General features: G+C 36.7%; 2 protein-coding genes across 10 annotated transcripts in view; one reads left to right on the forward strand and one right to left on the reverse strand.

Moving 5' to 3' along the window:
• The window catches only part of CMSS1 (cms1 ribosomal small subunit homolog), a 387,357-nt gene that overhangs the window by 58,302 nt on the left and 311,534 nt on the right, over positions 1-17,521 (forward strand). The gene's annotated exons all lie outside the window — the stretch shown is intronic.
• FILIP1L (filamin A interacting protein 1 like) overlaps positions 1-17,521 on the reverse strand; it is a 287,759-nt gene that overhangs the window by 21,435 nt on the left and 248,803 nt on the right. Inside the window, exons 1-2 of one of the 4 annotated variants that reach the window (XM_043511341.1) lie at positions 15,169-15,172; positions 11,995-11,999 (exon numbers count right to left, since the gene is read on the reverse strand). The exons of the other annotated variants lie outside the window; for them this stretch is intronic. The gene's annotated coding sequence lies outside the window, so the exon portion shown is untranslated. Of the gene's footprint in view, positions 1-11,994; positions 12,000-15,168; positions 15,173-17,521 lie in introns of those variants that run through there. 4 annotated transcript variants of the gene reach the window in all.

The following is a 17,521-nucleotide window of genomic DNA, read 5'->3' on the forward strand; positions in this document are numbered from 1 at the left end:
AAAAAGGGATTTTAGTGTGTTAAACATAAATATCACTACCAACCAAGCCTTCCCCAGCCAGCAAAAAAACCAAACAAACCCCAACCCAACCCAAGTAAACAATAGCTATCCTCACTTTACTTCTACATTGCATCCCATTCCCTTTCCCATCATCTGTCTTTGTAAAATGTATGCTTTTTGGGACATGGATTATATCCTCCCCTGGGTTTAGAAAACACCAAATGCATAGTGGACATCACAATACTCTAAATAATGTGTCTACCTTACCTTAAAATCCTATTACACACACACACACACATATATATATATATATATATAGTTTGTCAAAAAATGGAAATGCATACAAACAGTGCAAAAATAAAAATACAAAACACATTGGTTTCATGTTTGTTTTCCTAAAATTTCTTTACAAAATTAGACAAAAACAAAAAATCACCAACCACACCAAAACACATACCTATTATGTTTAGGACAGCATAGAAATTACAATAAAATTTCCAAAATATTTCACCTGTATTTGGATTTGTATCTAGGTTTCTTGAAAATGCTGTTTAACTCGATAAAATCAATTACAAGATGAAATATTTTGATAATGCTCATAAATTCTTCACACCCATAATTTGTGAGAGAATTGTCTGGTTTTTTGAAAAGAAATTTTAGGAAGGAGACGGTGAAACTAATGTGTATGTTAAACTTTAGTTTTTGTTTCTGTATTTTAGACATATAGCATATGTGTATACAATATGACATTTATGGGATTATATCAGTGCTGTTATGTATTTGTTGAGATTGCAAAAATAAAATAAATTGCCTTAACATCATAAATATTTTCATTGTCTTTTTTAATTGGATCTGAACATTTCCCTGTAGTGTTTGCAATTCAGGCATCACACTACAGTGCTAGCCAACCAGAAAGTGAAGTTGACAAGAAAAACATGAAACTGACTAGTTAGTTTTCATTGAAGAGAGTGAAAATTCCTTCCTGCAAATACTTAGACCTTGATCCTGCAATGAGCTCGGTATGGGTGGGCGTTGAGAGGCTCTCTCTAGGGGTCTTCCTATGTGGAGCTTATTGCAGGATCAGGACTTGACTACCTAAAGGGTGTTGTGGGACTTTTCACCATAGCAAGCAGTACACCTGGTGGGAAGTGTGCATTTACTTTTTGTGCTTCTCTAAGTCAGTCCTGAAAAAGCATAAAAGGTGATGAAAAAATTTGATTTTGTACAATGTTTTGAGGTTTAATAATGTAAGTTGTAGCTATAATATAGCTAAGTTTTGTTTTTAAAATGTGATTTTTAACCTGCCAAGTCTCCTCTAAAGGACACTAATACATTTTACTGGAGAGTGATCAGGAAAGAAAGGAAACCATCAATAAATCATCAGGCTGTCCAATTAGGTTAAATATTTGAATTATTTTCATTTTGAGTTGTATTTCATAAGAATGTAGTTACTTTTTAGACAAAGATACATACATCATTTAGACAAAACATTCATAGACCATTCCAAGTACTTGATCTCAGGGGACTACAAGAGCACTTACTGAATCCAGTCCAGCAAAAACAGGTCTTGGAAGCTGTTTTTATAGACATGAATGTTAGGTAGTTAAACAGAGTCAAAGCAGTGTCTTATTACTTCTTGTCTTCAGAGCTTCTGTTATAGTTATACAAGTTATTAACCTTATTCTGGTTTATTATCTCACTTGTATATGAAATGCCAATTGCCTGTTCTTTTTAAAAAAAATCATATTTATCATCCTTGAAATTCTCATTTTTCATCATAGCTGACTTTTTCCAATGGACATATTATAGCTTCTTGGAGTCTTCATATGTATTCAACTCTTCTCCGTACCTAACTGCTCACTGGGTTAGATTGCACTAGTTATATTTAGTATCATATGACTATCTTCCTCTTATAAAACATATCTAATAGCACTTTGTTTTACGGTGTCATGTGGCATGTTTTGTAAGTGGGGTTTTCCAGTATCTTCATGTATTATATTACGTTAGTATCATTTGGAATTTTTGTGGGACAGTAGGGGAAGTGCTCTCTCTTTAAATTTGTGTTGAGTAAACTAAAGAGATTGTGCAAGGGATGAGATCATAAGATCCTTGTTTGTAATTTTTTGCATCTTGCTCTGTTTCTCATATTTAGTTTGTTCAAGAATGAGATTTATATTTTAAGTACCAAGAGTAAAACAGACCTATGTTTCTGCATAGAAACGGACAAGTTTTTAAGGATTTAACAGAAAGGGACGTCGGCCTGTAAAATTTGGACCTTGACAAGTCTCCCTTCAAATGGTGAAGAAGCTGCTGTAGCTGGAGTTTTGGTTCAGGCCATAGGCACTTAAAATATCTGTCATTTCTAAGACCCAGAGACTTTTATAAAGCTTCAGATTAATATTTTTGAAGAGAATTCTGTTATCTTAGAAGCTGTGTGTAAACCTAAAATATTTTCTCTATTTGTAAAGCTTACGGATGTGTTTATAGTTAATTTTAAGATATCATTCAGCAAATATTCTACAGGTGTCAACGTGAGGAGACTTGCTTCTATGTTTTTGGACATATATTTGAAATTCCTTTGTATAATGTAAATACAAATTTTAAGCTGAAAATTTTTGAAATGTAAATGAAATCATGATTCTTACTCTGCCTGAGGCATTCTTCCCAGTAACTAGAAAAGCCAAAGACTGGCCATTAACAAGAAAAGAAACATGCTGTATCGCTTCAGGTAAATCCTACAAATTGGTGTGAGTTTTAACACCAATATAGTTAAGTAAAGTCAGTCTTGCATTCCCTTATAGTTTATGGCAGTAAAGCTTGGCTTTACTAATTATTTTCCAGTCTTGGGATGTGTATGCATATATTTTTTCCTCCCCTGCAGTCCTACTTATTGATGTGTAATGTTTATGAATACCTATGTTATGGCTATTTTTATATCCTATGTATTATCTTTATTGGTGCTTACTTTCTTCCTTTTATAAAGAAAGTCAAAGGCTTCTAAAATCATAGCAGCAACAGCATGCCACAGCTATTATACAATGTATTGGCTTTATCTGGATCAGTCAGCACTGCCCAACAGAATGGCAACGCTTTATTTTAATATTGTGCATCTCCATATTTGACATATTTTAAAATGATTTTTTTAAAATTAAGTCCAAATTTGAACTAAAGGAAAATTGAAGGCACATCAGATACAAGTTCCGAGAGCATTTTCAGACAGATGTCTTGATATGAAAGTTTAATTTAAAATGAGAACTCTTACAATAAAGTATGTTCTCCACTGGGCAGTTAATCACATCTTTATAGCATCTTTATAATCCTAAATTGTTTTATAAACTTAACATTCCTAGACAAATGACTACACAGGGATCTGTGCTGCCACCTCTGAGATGAAACTCAACAGCAACAGTTTAGGAGAAGTGAGGCATACCTTTTCCATCCATAATTGTAGAAAATAGGTCACCAGAATATATTTACTTGAGTTGGAAGTTAGTCATGATGCCGGACATATACACAGACACACAGAGACATATTCAAGAGGGGGAAAAAAAAGGAATAGATTCTCTATAACAACCAATAGCGATTGGGACTTTGGTTTTAGTCTTACTCTAAAATGCAACGCTCCTTTAATATCCTCCCAAAGGCACCAGTTCAATATTGACTGTTAAGAAAGTGTATTAGCTCTTGAGTTATCCATCACAGTTCTTTTTTTATCTGAATGTACCTTGGTGATTATCCATCCATACAACCCTAATCAGATGGAGATCTGTTGGGATCATAAACAGAAGGCTTTGTGGTCTGGATGCCCGAGTAACTTAATTTATGGAAATTTAAAATGAAACATGCACGGAGAAAATAATATACCCCCTGGGTATATCCAAGATGTAATTTATCTGCTGGGCTGCCATGTATGTCTTTAAAGGGGACATGTAACTTGATTCTTTAAATTGATTAATTTTAGAAAATTTAAATATTTTGGTAGAACACCTTGTACTTTGACAGTGCCGCAGAATCGAGAGAGAGAGAGAGAGAGGTATGCACAGCCTCTCAACATTCCTTGAAAAACACTTGTAACAGTTTGCTCTCCTTTTGATGTTTATTAGGTCTTTTGGGCAGTCCTGGGAACAGCAGCAAAAAAACATGCTAGAATCTACTGTCTCCCCACGTTATCCTTCTTGTATATGACTGCCTCCTTGATTTCAGTTCAAACTTTGCTGTTATTGCTAACTATTCTCATGCAGGGCTTTGGGAAGTGTGTTCCCAGAAACTCTTCCCCATCAGAAGTGCACAGGAATGATATCACACTAGTGCATAAGGCAGAAGTTGAACTGACCAATAAAAAAAAAACCTGTGAAAATGACTATACACAACAAGTACTGTCAATGTCAGAAATAAGAGGTGAATACAGCTGAACTGCTTGATAATAGTGACCGTAACATAATAAAATAGAACATCCCTGGGGGTGGGGGGAGAGAAACACCAAAGCGCAGCCCTCCACAGTAGCATTTAAGTTCAGAAAGGAACTACACAAAAATGAGGAAGCTAGTTAAACAGAAATTAAAATGTACAGTGCCAAAAGTGAAATTCCTGCAAGCTGCATGGAAACTTTTTCTAGACACAATACTAGAGGTTAATTTTAAATGTATACCCCAAATTTAAAAACATAGAAAGAGGACCAAAAAAGTGTCTCCATGGCTAAACAACAAAGTAAAAGATGCAGTTAGAGGCAACAAGGCATCCTTTACAAAGTGGAAGTTAAATCTTAGTGAATGAAATAGAAAGGAGCATAAACTATTGCAAATTAAGTGTGAAAATATACTTAGGAATGCCAAAAAAGAATTCAAGAACAGCTAGCCAAAGAGTCCTAAAGTAACAGCAAAAATTTTTTTAAATACATCCGAAGCAGGAAGCCTGCAAAACAACCCATGGGATCAGTGGGCAATCAAGATGTTAAAGGAGCACTCGGGACAATAAGGCCATTGCTGAGAAACTAAATGAATTCTTTGCATCGGTCTTCACGGCTGAGGATGTGAGGGAGATTCCCCAACCTGAGCCATTCTTTTTAGGTGACAAATTTGAGGAACGGGAGGTTTTGGAACAAATTAATAAATTAAGCAGTAATAAATCACCAGGACCAGATGGTATTCACTCAAGATTTCTGAAGGAACTTATGTGAAATTGCAGAACTTTTATCATTTAAATCAGCTTCTGTACCAGATGACTGGAGGATAGCAAATGTAACTGCAGTTTTTTTTTTTAAAAGGCTCCAGAGGTGATCCCTGCAATTGCAGGCTGGTAAGCCTAACTGCAGTACCAGACAAACTGTTTGAAACTATAGTAAAAAATAGAATGATCAGACTAACAGGTTAGCACGCTTAACATGATTTGTTGGGGAAGAGTCAACATGGTTTTCGTAAAAGGAAATTGTGCCTCACCAATCTACTAGAATTATCTGAGGGGGTCAACAAGCATGTGGACAAGGGTGATCCAGTGGATGTAGTGTACTTAGATGTTCAGAAAGCCTTTGACAAAGTCCCTCACCAAAGGCTTTTAAGCAAAGTAAGCTGTCATGGGATAAGAGGGAAAGTCCTCTAATGGATTGGTAACTGGTTAAAAGATAGGAAACGGTAGGAATAAAAGATCAGTTTTCAGAATGGAGTGAGGTAAACAGTGATGTCCCCCAGGGGTGTGTACTGGGGCCAGTCCTTTTTCAACATATTCATAGTGAGGTGAGCAATATTTGCTGTTGATAAACTACTCAAGATAGTTTAAGTCCAAAACACACTGCAAAGAGTTAGGAAGTGATCTCACAAAACTGTGTGAGTGGGCTACAAAATGGCAAATGAAATTCAATATTGATAAATGCAAAGTACAGCACATTGGAAAACATAATCCCAGCTATACATAAAAAATGATGGAGTCTAAATTAGCTGTTACCACTCAAGAAAGAGATCTTAGAGTCATTGTGGGTAATTCTCTGAAAACATCAATTCAATGTGCAGCAGTAGTCAAAAAAGCTAACAGAATGTTGGGAACCATAGAAGAGGGATAGATGATAAGATAGAAAATATCCATATTGCCTCTATATAAATCCATGGTACACCCACATCTTGAATACTGCATGCAGATCTGATGGCCTCATCTCAAAAAATATATATTGGAGTTAGAAAAGGTACAGAAAAGGGCAACAAAAATTATTAGGGGTATTGAACAGCTTCCATATGAGAAGAGATTAATAAGACGGACTTTTCAGCTTGAAAAAGAGATGACTAAGGGGGGATATGATAGAAGTCTATAAAATCATGAGTAGTGTGGAGAAAGTAAATAAGGAAGTGTTATTTTCTCCTCTTAAAACAAGAACCAGGGGTCACCAAATTAAATTAATAGGCAGCAGGTTTAAAACAAACAAAAGGAAGTATTTTTTTCACACAATGCACAGTCAACCTGTGGAACTCTTTGCTAGAGGATGTTGTGAAGGCCAAGACCATAATAGAGTTCTAAAAAGAACTAGATATGCCAATGGAGGATTCGGCCCTCAATGGCAATTAGCCACGATGGGCAGGGATGCAAAACCGTGCTCTGATGTGTCCCTAGCCTTTGTTTGCCAGAAGATGAGAATGGGCGACAGGGGATGGCTTATTTTTTGATTACCTGTTCTGTTCGTTCCCTCTGAAGTACCTGGCATTGGCCACTGTCGGAAGACAGGATACTGGGCTAGGCAGACCTTTGGTCTGACCCTATATGACCGTTCTTATGTTTGAAATGGTTTTGGCTTACTCCAAAATATATTGGAGTTAGAAAAGGTACAGAAAAGGGCAGTTTATGTGCTGAAAAATATTGTTTTGTCTAATTTCTTATAGTTCTAGTAATCTCTGGTGTTACAAGTAACAGTAGGTAATATTTTTCCCATGGAAATCTGGTTTTCAAGTTATTGGTGTCTAATTTTTTTGAGGGGGAGTCTCGAATTTGATTGTGAGTTCTTTTGAAAAAACATAGTTACAAGTGAGCTCTGTACTGACTAGACTACAGTACTGAGCTTTACTTGGGGTTATCCTTGAAAAACTCCCACAGAGGAGAGAGAGCTTTTGGAGGACATGGTAGTATGAGTGCTGAGCTGTACTGCTCTGATGTTACATTTTGAGATAGAGTTTTCTTCCCCCCACCCCCTTTCCTGGATTTCACTGCTATTTGAATAATTTTTGTTTGATGTTAGAATTGACATCTATTATTGTTAATATGACAATGGCATATAATTGTGCATGCAAGATAAATGTTCATCTCTTTCTGTTCTGGAGACTTGTTTCCTCTTTGACTGTCAATTTTAAGTGAAGCTATGAACTATTCATGTTGTGGTCACTCCAAGATGATGCTTTTATTTTCTTGACTAATGGTTTGTTGTTGTTTTTAATATTACCATAGTGCATCCTTTTTCCATCTTCCTTTCTGCAAAGCAAATTGCCTGTGAAGCCAGAAATAAAGCAAGTAACTTCAGATGCAACGCCAGAATTTGGAACTCCTTGAATTTACGTCAGTCAGGAAATTATAGTTTTGCAGATGGAAAGCTTACAGAAGGAAATGGAAAGATGCGTTTTGAGAGATGTGGTATAGTGGTCAGAGAAACAGGACTATGAGGCAAGAACTCCCGAGGTTTAATCCAGACTGTGCCTCTGCCTTCCTCTTCGTCTTGAACAAGTTAAATTCTATACCTCAACTGCTGCATCTATAAAATGGGGATAATAAGGTTGACCTATCTGACAGTATATTTTCAGAATCCAATGATTAACGTTGAAAAATGCTTTAAAAGGGCTAAGTGTTGCCATTTCTCAAAAGTCAAGGCAGATCCAATGAAATCCATTACTAATTTTTATATTCAAAGATTACAGATTCATTACAATTTTAATAAATTGAATTTATGGGGGAAATCTGTGTTCTTCATCCTCCATTTTTAAAAAAGTGCATACTGTATAATGTATTGCTGGAAAACTCTACCCTTCTCAGCAGCCTGATTATAAATCCTTTCTAATGGTTATTGTTACAAAATACTCAGAGGTTTGAAGATAAGAAACTACTGTGTTTGCCTTAAAGAAAAGGAGTACTTGTGGCACCTTGGAGACTAACAAATTTATTTGAGCGTAAGCTTTCATGAGCTACAGCCCACTTCATTGGATGCATCATTGGAAGACCTGGTCTTACAGCCCTTGGTTGTGTGAGTGGTGCTGCTGACTTTAATGACTACAGGACAGAGCCCTTTATTTCAAAGCTGTTTAGCTGGAACTGTGTTTGAACACTTTTTGCAAGCATGATGAAAATGCCAGAGTAGAAGAAGACTGAATTTTGTCTTTGGTTTCTAATCAGAATTATTTTAAAAAATGAGTGAAATGACTGAATTGTGTAGTGCATATTCAGCTGGATGTAAGTCTTGTTGATGAAGCTCATCATGAAACTTTCAACTTCAGGTCCCTATCAGAAGTGCAACCCCTTTAAATCATCTCTTAACATAGTATATTACTGTTCAGGTCTTCAAAAATATCTCTGACATGCATTCTTTAGGTGGTTACTACACAGATAAATATTTGTAATTTGTTGGTTCTTTTGTTCCTTTCTATAACATGTAAATCCATAGTTGTGTATTACATGATGCGCTTGTTACTCTTTTTTGTCTTTATGGTACGTGATTCACCAGGAGCTATGCTGATATCTTAACCAACACTGAGCATAGTTAAGCAAGGACCCCGATACAAAAAAAAAATCGTACTTAAATTTAGCTAATATTTTTAGGATGACTTTGAGAATGGCTGTTTTCCAACAATAACTCATCATATTACTCAGAGGAGACTGGTTGGCCATAAATGTCATTTTCCCACAGCATTTCCAGGAACTAGATGTTCTCTGAAACAATTTTAACATGTATAGAAATAAATGTCTGGGCCAAATTCTCAGCCAGGGTCAGAATGCGTGGCATGACTGCATATCTGTTGTATATTGCTGGATGTATGAACTATGACCCTATTCATCTAGACCTTCAGCAGGCCTGTATGTACTATTAAGCTAAAGCAGAGAGCCTTTAGTTAATAGCAGGCTGCTATAGTTGCCAGTGTCAGCCTCTAGATCACATGGTGATCACTTGCATTGAGCCATTACATTATACATTCATGCTAATCTGGTTATAATTTCATTGTGTGCAATTACTTTATTTAATGTAGTTCTGTGGGGAAATCCATTGTACTTGTGGCAAAAAAGGTGACTCTTAATTGATAACATAAATTTTTGTTTATGCTAAATTTTCTGAAGTATTATAGTCAAGCCTTTACAAACAAACAAAAGACCCTAGTAAATTTGGTTTACATAAATGGCCTGGATTTGTTTAATAACAAAATCAGAAGTAAATGGGAACTATATTTGCAGTGAAAAAACCCCTTATACATAACTTTCCTTCATGATCTAAATATGAATCTTTTCATCTACCCCTGGTAAGGTGAATCCATCCATTTCTTGCTAATGTGCCAATCTGAATTGATGGCAGTGTGCTGTACCTGAGGTTATTAATCATGACCACTTTGAAGCTATCACTGGTGCAGACCACCACCACGTAGGCCTGCTGTAGAGTGTTAATTTCTGAAAATACGTTATCGGTTCGCCAAAGATTTCTTTTTTGCTTCTAAGTGCAATTCAAAGTGTGATGGGATCTTTGGATATCTGGGGGACAGCTTGTCCGTCTATGATCTTCCCCAGCCTTTTGAGGTCAGCTGAATCATTCTTGCAAAACATTTTCAGATCTAAACAAGTCGAGGTTGGAAATGTGGAAATTGCATCGTATCCTGGGTTCACTAGAACCTGTGTCTGTTGACCATAAGCCTTGAACATGTCAGTAAGAATATTTCCTATTCTAGGCTCTTGCCCGAGGGGCTGATTGTGAGGTAGTTGCAGGTTGGTTGTTTTAAGAGTAGATTGTAGGATGGGAGTCTACAGTCAAAAACTAATGTTGATATTACTCAGTGAATCATGTATTCTTTTAAGGACCATATTGTAAATGTGACTATGGGCTATTAGATAGGTACATTTGATAAATTTAAATAACTTCTTTAATAACACATAATGGGACAAAAATAGCCCTGTTGAAGCAAATATTCTTAATCTATTAATTAAAGCAGGGGTTCGGGGTTCTGAAACGGGGGGCGTCTCAGAGGGTTGCGAGGTGATTATGTGGGGGTTGTGAGCTGTCAGCCTCCACCCCCAAACCCCACTTTCACCTCCTGCATTTATAATAGTGTTAAATTAAAAACACATTTTTTAATATTTTTAAGCAGGGGCCGCACTCAGAGGCTTGCGGTGTAAAAGTGGTCACCAATACAGAAGTTTGAGAACCACTGATTATTTATTGACTATCAAGAGCCAAAGATCAATTGTTTCTTGTGTATCCAAATAGGGTTTTCTGTTTTCCTGTTTGATGTTTTACTGCATTTACACTCAAATTCTCTGCTTTAACATGCAGGCCACAGTTGGAGATCCTTTTAGTCATATACTCACTTCAAATATGAACAGTAGTGTGTTTCCAGAATCTGCCTCTATTGTCTAGCTGTTTAAACACAGGCAGTGGCTAACATGCTTGCTTTGGAAACCAAAGGTTTCTTTCTTTCATGGTGGGGAAATTAAAATTGGTAGGGTGAAAAAAAGTGGATTTACTGGGTATAGTCATGCTCACTGTGGCCAATAGTTTCTTAATGTAGTTTATAACTGGTCTATCCCTTTAAAGCCAAGAGAGAAACTTATTTTTCCATATCTGTTCTGTTTCCTATTCTTTTTTTAAAACTCACCAACAGAAGTTGTCCAATAAAATATGATCTCACCCACCTTGTGTGTCTAATAAAACAATGCATTTATGGGGAAACAGAAGGACTCTATACATCTGTATATCACCCTTCACCCTCACCTCAGTAAAGGTACTTAGATGAAGATTCAGTGTGAACATTAATCCTTTTTAAAAAACTTCTTTCATTAACTGGGCATTCTACAGCATTTCCCACACCATTTTATTGTACCAAGAATTGATTTATGCCTCTCTGTCTTTTTGAATGGCTGATGGTCTTTGGCTACGTGCACTACTTTAATCAAAGAGCTTATCTACATGGTTGGGTAATGTGCACCATAGGGATGTGATTTTTAAAGTGCACTAACATGCTGTGAATTAATGGGTCCATGCACCAGCAAAGTCTACACCCTAAAGGCTTCCTAGTGCATTTCAGTGTAAATCTGTTTAAGTGCACTAGGGAGCCTTCACTGCACACCAGCAGGGTCTACATAGACCCATTAATGCACAGCATGTTGGTGCATTTTAGAAATCATACCCAAACCCAAAGACAAGCTCTTGTGAAATCAAGTGGCTGTTTTCCTTTTAAAATCTATATACTACATACAGTTTTCATGCAACATAGAAACTACAAAATTATTCTGGTTTCAGAGTAGCAGCCGTGTTAGTCTATATCTGCAAAAAGAACATGTGGAGTACTTGTGGCACCTTAGAGACTAACAAATTTATTTGAGCATAAGCTTTCGTGGGCTACAGCCCAGTTCATCGGATGCATGCAGTGGAAAATACAGTAGGACGATTTTATATACACAGAGAATATGAAACAATGGGTGTTACCATACACACTATAATAAGAGCGATCAGTTAAGGTTAAAATCATTCTACTGTATTTTTCACTGCATGCATCCGATGAAGCGGGCTGTAGCCCGCAAAGGCTTATGCTCAAATAAATTTATTAGTCTCTAAGGTGCCACAAGTACTCCTGTTCTTTTTGCAAAATTATTCTGGGTGTTCTGTCTGATATTTTTTTTTCTTTTATCCCAACACCATTCCTGCCTTTGCTGATGATCTGTAGTGTTTAGGATATATTTCCCTATTTTCAGTTGCCATTTTTATTCATTATATAATAAAACTTTTTATCATTTAATTTTAAAAGTGAGTTCAAATGCAGAATGTGAAAAGAAAACCTTATCTCTTGAAGTTCTTGCTGTTGATTTGTTACCAAACCTTGTTAGCCTTAAGTACATCTAAGGTCAATGACAGGACCTAAATTGGACCCTTCTTAAAACCTGCAATTTTTTCATGACTTCTCATCAAAGTAGAAAAATTCTGTTTTCAAAACGATGGTGGAAACAGTTTAAAACTCTAGGCTGAGGAGACAGGTCAAAGCAATAGCAAACCCAACCCATCTGGACCAGAAATTTCCAAAGTGGCCACTGATTTTAGGTGCCCACCTCAAAGTACCTTGAAACTTATTTTTCAGAGGTGCTGAGCACCCACAATTCCAATTAAAGTAACTAGAAGTGATGATAGGCATTTAGCACCTCTGAAAATCAAGCTTGAAGGTGTCTCAGTTTGGACACCAAGAAATGGAGGTATCTAAAATCAGTGGCCACTTTGGATAATGACGACAGGTTTCAGAGTAGCAGCCGTGTTAGTCTGTATTCGCAAAAAGAAAAGGAGTACTTGTGGCACCTTAGAGACTAACAAATTTATTAGAGCATAAGCTTTCGTGAGCTGTAGCTCACGAAAGCTTATGCTCTAATAAATTTGTTAGTCTCTAAGGTGCCACAAGTACTCCTTTTCACTTTGGATAATATTGCCCTTAGTGTGTTAAGATGGCTGTAGTTGTGTAATGTATGTTATATTGCCTTTCTATTCTCCTGCCATCTCTTTCATGAGTGAGCAAGGAATTTAAATTGGAGAGTTTTGTCACTTTTAGTCTACTGCCAGCTCAGAGAGAAGCAGCAGGACAGCGAGTGCATTTGCACATTTATTCTCAAGTCACAAGAACAACTGCCTCTGAGCCTCAACAAATCAAGTTTCCCTGGTTTGCTTTGTTTGGGTTGCACTCTTCACTAGATGCAATATTAAGATTGTTGCAGAGCTTGTTTTGGAAGGTTGATAATTCCCCCCTCACCCCCCCTTGTATCAGGGAGACCTGTTCAGATATTTTTTTGAAATATAGGAGAAAAACAGTTCGGGCCTCTCAATATTAGTGATTTCACTGTCCAGGATGCAAGTCATTGTTGTAGTTGGGAGTATAATTTATGTTGCTGGTGACAGGTTTTATCTCATTATATAAAAGAGTGCATGATGCTATTTCGCAAATCAAGAATATTTTTTTAATAGGGAGAGATCTTTTCACACAAATTAACTGAACATTTGTTTTGTTCATATGCAAAATCATTAGCAGCTCTTGGAGATCCTAGTTTTCAGAAATGTACACCCAAGTTAGGGTGCTCAGTGGTGGATTTCGGGTATTCAGCTGTGGAGTTGGGTACCCTATTTAGGTATCCATCCTTACAAATTAGGCCTACTTTATTCATGCAGCAGTTTCAGAGAGATCTGAAACAAAAGTGTTCCACTTGAAAGTTCTGCTAAACCTGAAAAAAGTATTACACTGGGAGGAATATTTTAAAGTTGAAAATTAGGTCTAAGGGGGTTACTAGGCATCCCCCCATGTCGGGTGACCAGATGTCCCATTTTTATAGGGACAGTCCCATTTTGGGGGGCTTTTTCTTATATAGGCACCTATTACCCCCCACCCCCTGTCCTGTTTTTTTCACAGTTGCTATCTGGTCACGCTGCCCCCATGTAGTCTATTTGTAACTAATTATAATACATGCAGGGTTTAGGAGTTTGTTTTCCCTGATGTGATGGATTACATCACATGTTTAGTTCCAGATGATTTATAGGCAAGTCTAATATTGTTAAAATCTCCTAATTTCTTATAATTTGGATATGATGACTGCATCTCATGTAAGTTTTATACCAGAGAATAGATAAAGACAAGTATTTTAAAGAAACACCTAGGTTAAAAAATAATTTTAGCACAGTTCTTCTCAATATAAACATAACACCATAGATTAGACCTTTAAAATTATTTTATTTTTAACAATCTGCTTTTTTTCTGTTTACACAGTGTACCTTTTCTCAGGGCAGCGACAATATGCTGCTGAGGGATTGCCTATGTGGCCCTGAGTTCGGACTATGGGGGATGTGAATTGTAGCGAACAATAGCATGCTGCACTTTAACTGTCCTGCATGGATGCTGCTTGCGTGAGCTAAAAGGTACCTAGTTTGCATTAACATAGTCCTGACTAAGTTAATGCGAACTACGTACCTTTTAGTTTGCACCAACACAATATACTCAGGGCAGTTAGAGCGTAACAATTCAGTGTGGGCTGCAGTTTGCACCGCAGTAGTCCATACTGTGACATAGTGTAGACAGTCTTAGTTTCAGTTGTGTTTCTAGTTTAGTTTTCTCTTAGCTTGTCAGGCATAAGCTGCAGAATTTGTTTTGCAAACACTGAAGGAGAAATTTAATTACAAAAAAAAATCTAGCTGTTTACACTGAATTCTACAGAAACTTCACTGAAATGTTAGGTTTAAGACATATCTTTATAAAATGCAAATTGTTGCCAAATTTGCCTTGACACTGGAGGATTATATCTATGCTGCTGTTTCTTGGCAGCTCTGTGGGAGCCTATAAAGGAAAATGCAATTGGACTTGTGTCGTCTCTTTAGAGTTTTGAAATATTTAAAAAAAAAAAAGCCCTGAAAATTTTTTTTGTCCAAAAAGGTGTTTTTGCTTTATATTTTTTAAAGTTGAAGTAGCACTTAAAGACCCCAATTTGGATTGAGACCCATTGTGCTGGGTCCTGCGCAAACATAGAAATGGATATTCAGTTCTGGTCTATTCTGATAGACATGAACAATGTCCTTGCAGGATCAGTGAGGGTGTGCTTTATTTTTAATGAAAACCCACCTAACTGCTCACAAAGGCTTCTAAAGGTCCAGAAAACCCCAATTCGGATTGTAGTAAATCAAGTTTTACTTTACTTTCAGGACAGAAAAGTGCTGCACTCTTAAAACCAAATTTTCCAAAGTAGTCATTTACTTTGGGTGCCCGACCTGAAATACATAGGGTCTAGTTTTCTGAATGGTTGAGCCCGCACAATTCTAATTCATGGCCATTAAGGACTACTGTTGCTCAGCTCCCCCCCCCGAATATTAATCTGTAAGGTGGCTGTGTTGCGCTCAGATGGCTCAGTGTCCATATACTCTGTTCTGGGGAAGTTCAACTGGCTGTGTGCTCTGCCCGAAGCTGAACTAAAAAGCATGTACATGGGTGGGACATGCATGGAAAAAAAAAAGGAAAAAAAAATTCCTTTTGCGGCAGGAAAGAACACGGTGCATTGTATACCTGAATGAGCAGGATAAAAGGAATCTTTTTTTTTTTTTATTTGTTTGTTTCTAAAATGCCCTGTAGTGAAATTGGTTTGAATATTCAGCAGTTTCTAATGAGATTCATCCACTTCATTTACTTTATTTAAAAAATAATTATATTATGACATTATTTTGTCATGTGTGCCTTAATTTTGCATTCACAGAATTTGATCTATTGTTGCTTAAAGTTTTCTCTTCTCATTTCCCTCTTCCTCCTCCTCTTTCTCTCCCACTTCAGCTGCCCTAATGTGGAGAGAGCACTGAAAGAGCGCTTGACTTCAGATTTCAGAGTAGCAGCCGTGTTAGTCTGTATTTGCAAAAAGAAAAGGAGAACTTGTGGCACCTTAGAGACTAACAAATTTATTTGAACGTAAGCTTTCGTGAGCTACAGCTCACTTCAAGCTTACGCTCAAATAAATTGGTTAGTCTCTAAGGTGCCACAAGTTCTCCTTTTCTTTTTGACTTCAGATTGTTTGTTTGCAAACTCGAGGTTACTGAGTGCTACAAAAAACACTTTAAAGACATTTTCTCGTGAGTCTATGAATGCTTGAGAGAGATCGTTCTAAAGGCCTGATCCTGCACCATTGGTCAGTCAATGAGAGTTTTATTATTGACTTCAATAGGAGCAATCTTGGCCCTGAAAGCTCAAACAAAACTGGCTCTTGTCTCATTAAGAGAAAACAGTGGCAGACTTCAAACTAAGGGCCTAATCCCAAAAGGTGCCGAGTGCCTCAGCTGCCATTGACTTACTTTACCTAAAACGGCCTTAAATTTAGCATTTTTTGGCGGTACCTCGTAGCCACCTGGAGATGAATACTAAATGTTTTTTGAAGAGTCAGTGGTTGAACTGACCAGCCTATCAGCTGCATCAAACTAGCTCAGAGGAGTTTCAGGAGTCCCACTCAATAAGAGACAGACAGACAGACATAAACAATTCAAAATAATTCACATGAGCAGTATTGTACAGTTATTTTCTTACCAGGTAGATGAAAGGTGAAAAGCATTAGACTGAACTCTGTGTGAGTCAGAACTTAAAAACTTGACTTAATGGTCTTAAAGGTTTTAACTACTTTTACAGTATAAAATATTTAGGAGACTATCTTGCAGTTACCAGTTTTTAATTGTAAATGCATCTGTATTATTTAGTTACTGCCACACCCAGGAGTTGACAGAAGTTACTTGCAGAACAGTTCCAAAACAATTTACACCACTAGTAATCTTTCACTTTCCCATCTCTGAGTACATTTGGCACAGATCTTTATTAAAAAGGCATGGACCTTTTGAGAATTTGTACATAATGGAAATTGCAGTTGGGAGTGAAATTAAGAAGGGCTTTTTGGATCTTTTTGAAGAATCCATCCCAATATTATGAAAATCATACAGAAGTGCTGGTAATTAGCAGAGTCAAGCAGTGACATGATTTATCTAGAATTGATTGGGGAGGGGGAAAATTTAAAGTACTGTTGTTTAGAGATGGAAAACTAGTTAGATGTTGTTTCTTTTGTTGGGGGAGGGGAAATAGGAGCATCATGCAGTTTTTCTGAGAAACGATATTTCAGACAACTAATGGGTTAGTCTTAGTTATCATGGACTATTAACTTTTCACACGGAGTGTTGTAATGTTTTCTACTGTAATACTAAGTTTAAATAAAGAAAATATACATTTGAAGACTGTTAATCAAATGACCTCAATACATTCCTCAGGCAATTAATCAAAATAACAAGTATTACTGATTTTGGAAAGTGGGGAAAAAAAATAAAGACGACACTTCTGACTTCATCATAATAAGGTCTTTCCCTAAAATAGGCTGTACCCAATTTAAATACATTTGTATTACATTAAAAGTCACTACAGATAGGGAGAAATAATTCACACTAGCAATAAATGATAAAATGGGGGAAGGAGCAGAGCAAAGAGCTACAGATGTATAAATTCAGTTGACCAACTACTTCAATACAAATTCAATGAAGTTTTTCCAGATTGATGCCAGTGTAAATGAGAGCAGAATTGGCTTAAGAAAGTGCAAAATAAAGCAATTCCCCTTAAAATTAAAAAAAGGCTGACTACAGGGAACACAGGTGTTAAGGCATTGATTGATGCTAGGATTTGCATCAGGCTGACTGCAGTTTATAGTACAGATGGTACTGTGGGTATTGGTGAAACAGTAATTAATGGTTTCTGTTTCCCTCCTCTGTTGGATTCAAAAGAGCTTAATAGTCTCTCTACTAAGGGTGGAATTTTTCCATTTCCATTTACAGCCT

Source organism: Dermochelys coriacea, chromosome 1 (assembly GCF_009764565.3).
Source record: "Dermochelys coriacea isolate rDerCor1 chromosome 1, rDerCor1.pri.v4, whole genome shotgun sequence".
Classification (NCBI taxonomy): domain Eukaryota; kingdom Metazoa; phylum Chordata; order Testudines; family Dermochelyidae; genus Dermochelys; species Dermochelys coriacea.